We start from the raw sequence: 4,443 nt of genomic DNA on the forward strand, positions 1-4,443 counted from the left end.
GCCGCCGGGGTGAGAGGAGCCTGGCCTTCTCCTCTCCCCGCCATGGCGTGTGCTCGTCCACTGATATCAGTGTACTCCGAAAAGGGGGAGTCATCTGGCAAAAATGTCACTTTGCCTGCTGTGTTCAAGGCTCCCATTCGACCCGATATTGTTAACTTTGTTCACACCAACTTGCGCAAAAACAACAGACAGCCCTATGCTGTCAGTGAATTAGCAGGTCATCAAACCAGTGCTGAGTCTTGGGGTACCGGCAGAGCTGTGGCTCGAATTCCCAGGGTTCGAGATGGCGGGACTCACATTTCCGGTCAGGGTGCTTTTGGAAATATGTGTCGTGGGGGCCGCATGTTTGCACCAACCAAGACCTGGCGACGTTGGCACCGCAGAGTGAATACAACGCAGAAGCGATACGCCATCTGCTCTGCACTGGCTGCCTCAGCCTTACCGGCGCTGGTCATGTCTAAAGGTCATCGTATAGAGGAAGTTCCTGAACTTCCTTTGGTGGTGGAAGATAAAGTTGAAGGCTACAAGAAGACCAAGGAGGCTGTTTTGCTTCTGAAGAAACTTAAGGCCTGGAATGATATCAAAAAGGTCTACGCCTCTCAGCGAATGAGAGCCGGCAAAGGCAAAATGAGAAACCGGCGCCGCATCCAGCGCAGGGGACCCTGCATCATCTATAATGAGGACAATGGGATCATCAAGGCCTTCAGAAACATCCCTGGAATTACTCTGCTTAACGTAAGCAAGCTGAACATTTTGAAACTTGCTCCTGGTGGTCACGTGGGACGTTTCTGCATTTGGACTGAAAGTGCTTTCCGAAAGTTAGATGAGCTATATGGCACTTGGCGTAAAGCAGCCTCCCTCAAGAGTAACTACAACCTCCCCATGCACAAGATGCTCAATACAGACCTTAGCAGAATCTTGAAAAGCCCAGAAATCCAAAGAGCACTCCGAGCACCACGCAAGAAGATTCATCGCAGAGTCCTGAAGAAGAATCCACTGAAAAACCTGAGAATCATGTTGAAGCTTCACCCGTACGCAAAGACCATGCGTCGGAACACCATTCTTCGGCAGGCCAAAGAAAAATCCGCATGGATAAGGCAGCAGCAGCAGTGGAAGCCAAATCAGATCAGAAGGGGGTTCAGGGCAAGAAGCCTGTGGTGGGAAACAAAGAAAAGAAGGCTGTTGGTGATAAGAAGCTGAAGAAGCCTGTGGTGGGAAGAAAGGCTGCAGGGACCAAGAAACCAGCAGCTGAAAAGAAGCCCGTTGAAAAGAAACCCACCTCAGAGGAAAAGAAGGCTGCTGCATAAACTTAAATTTGTTTATTCCATAAATGCCAAATCATTTTGGACAGCTAATTTTGAATAAAGACCTGAACAAAGAGGCAATGAGAAAAAAAAAAAAAAAAAGAACACATGCCAAAATATATTGTAGTCCAAGAAATTCATACTTGGTCAAAGTCACATTTACACACAAAAACACATATAGAAGCACTCGGAAAATAGCATTTTGTCTTCTTAAAAACAACCAAAAGCCAAGTATACTCTTAGCTTACTGAGAATGACACAAGAACTGTGGTGAACGGTGATATAAGGAAACCCAGCAATTTGAGCATAATCAATTGTTATAAAAAAGACAACAAAAGTAAACAAAAATTTCTTAAAGGAGAACTTCTAATAAAACATATTATATACTTATAAATATACAATTAATTCCGGAAAAATATTTGAGGTAAGTGACATATTAAAAAAAACAGCAAGATGAAATATGTTAAAAATAAGATAAATGAATCAAAGGGAAAAAAAAAGAAAACAAGATATATAAAGGAAAACTTAGTTAAGTTAGCAGCAGAATGTATATTTCATATCCTATTCTTTTTTTTTTTGGAACATTTATAGCTTATATTTAAGAGGCCTGGGACTCGAGGAAGCTAGCTATCTTTCTGTTCTATGGTATTTTTAATGGTGGGTTAGACAGTTGGCTCTAAGATTAGTATACAATGTGACCAGGTATCACAAACAATTGTAGGTCTACAGGGTCCATGAGGAAACACAGACACACACACACACAGAGTCCAGAAGTCCAACTATTCCTGGTACTGTGACCTAAAAGGTGTTTTTTCCACTTAAATTCACTGGAGAAGAAAGTATTTGGTATCATAAAGGACAATATCCTTGACAACATCTGTATATGAAACTCAACAAATTTCATAGAACTGTTCTTTCTTTTTTTTTTTTAAATATCATTTCAAATAGGTTTTATGATGTTATGGTGGCAAAAGTGATTTACTAAAAGTAATTTTTGCAAAGGCAAATGATATCTTTCTGACTGTATGGTTTAAACCTTTTACTAATTTTAGGGACCTTAAATACTACATATACTTCTGGCTATCTTCAGTAAATATTGTCTTTTTAGCCAATATATTGAAAGTTATTGAGAAATGATTTTGAGATTGTGCTCCCTGAAATTTGGTACTAAAATGTGGTAATACAGCTTACCAGTGAAGTAATATTTTCTCAAGAAAACCATTGAGCCAAACAAATCTTAAGTGAAAGATATTCACTTAATCTGAAAGCTTTTTTACCCCTAGTAGGAGGCAACAGAATAGCAATTAAAAATGATAAATTTTGTGCTTTGGTGCTGTTAGCCTTATATTGTCAAAGAGAAAGTTATAGCAGCGGATGAACTAAAAATATGCTAAATTTCTTATAATTAAAAATTTTGAATTTAGATTAGATATATTTGAACTGTTTTTTGAAAACTATTATTGCATTCAAATTTACATTGTTTATACTGTCATAGAATGAAAATAACTTTGAGTTCTGTTTTATAATATATACAGCTGATTTTTATTTTATCACATTTCACGTTCTCTTTCATTTTGTATAGTTAGACTGTTTTATCCCCTGAAGGGCTTCCCAGGTGACTCAGTGGTAAAGAATCTGGCTGCCAATGCAGGAGACACAGTGAGTTTGATCCCTGGGTTAGGCAGATTCCCTGGAAAAGGAAATGGCAAACCACTCCAGCACTCTTGCCTGGGAAATCCCATAGACAGAGGAGCCAGGTCGGCTCCCATGGGGTTGCAAATAGTTGGGACACGACTGAGCGACTAAGCACACACGCCTTCTGAAATATTAGAATTGTACCTTGTGAGATGAGGCTAGAGTATGCAAAATTGAAGTATGTTTTAAACTGGGATGGGGAAAAGGCATAGTTTGCAGCTCGTCCTCCCTCATGTCAAACTAATATGCTCACAACAATTTCAGTTTGGCCTCTGCCTATCTACTCTGGCTTTAGGTTTAAATACCTTCTGTGCAATCTAAGGTCATTCTGTCCCTTCGTGGTAGTCCACAATATTAATAAGATCTTATTATGTATCAGGAACTGTCCCAATGCAGCTGGGAGGAGGAGATATATTAAATGGGATATGGCACTATAATCAAGTGATCAGAAAGACAGTAGATTAAATAAGGCAGTTTGTTTTATAACGGTTTTGGACAGATGTTACAGGTGTGGCTCAGAACCTCAGCCAAACTGGAGATTTAATTTCTTACTTTACTATCCTCAAAATGTGACTTTTCATTTCATGGACCAAAGAGTTACTCCAGGTCTTGTTTCCATTGTGCATTCCAGTCAATGGAAAAGGAGAAAAGCAAGGGGAAGACATATTCCTCTTTTAATGGCCCCATCTCAAAATTATTTGTGACTTCTACTAATGTTTCATTCCTAGATCTTAGTCACATAGCCATAACTAACTGCAAGTGAAACTGTGAAGTGTAGTCAGGGCTTCCTGGGTACTACTGTTAAAGGAAGGATGGGAGCATGGATATTGTTAGATAACTAGGTCCTTTATCAAGCAGTGACCCGAACAGTCATGATCTTTGGCTTCAACCTGGCTCTGAGCTTAGAATTTCTTCCTTTGGATCTAGACGTAGTCATAGTCTGCATGCTAGGTAAAGGGCTATTTCACACATTATGCCAACACTGTTTTTTTTCCAGGGGCCTCAACTCAAGACCATTTATATACAGAATAACATGGAACTTACAATATATTAACTATATTTCTTCTAATTCATCCCAATAGCTACTATTTCGAATGCCTCCACATATCTGATCCAGAATGGGATGCACAGTTTGGTAAAGGGCATGTCCCTCATTTCTTCTGTGAACTCTTCATAGGCAAGATATCTTAAACAAGAAAATTATGTTGAGAACAGAGCCAAGTCCATGGTAAGCATCCAATAAATATTTGATAGATTTCTGTTGAATTGGTAATGAAAGTTAGCATGAGAACTGGATGCTGATCGGAGAAAGAAAACTCAATCTGATCCAGCTCAATTTAAATGTAAACTGAGCTTACATTATCGCTACTTTTCACTCTCTCCGCACTATGACATTTATATGCTTGTTCTGTTTAGGGCTACACATAAGAATAATCATGAACAT

At 39.3% G+C, this 4,443-nt stretch overlaps 1 pseudogene; it reads left to right on the forward strand.

Annotated features, from left to right (window-relative positions):
- Positions 1-1,370, forward strand: LOC128046399 (60S ribosomal protein L4-like; annotated as a pseudogene).
- Positions 1,371-4,443: the final 3,073 nt, after the last annotated feature.

This window comes from Budorcas taxicolor, chromosome 4 (genome assembly GCF_023091745.1).
Source record: "Budorcas taxicolor isolate Tak-1 chromosome 4, Takin1.1, whole genome shotgun sequence".
Taxonomy (NCBI): Eukaryota; Metazoa; Chordata; class Mammalia; order Artiodactyla; family Bovidae; genus Budorcas; species Budorcas taxicolor.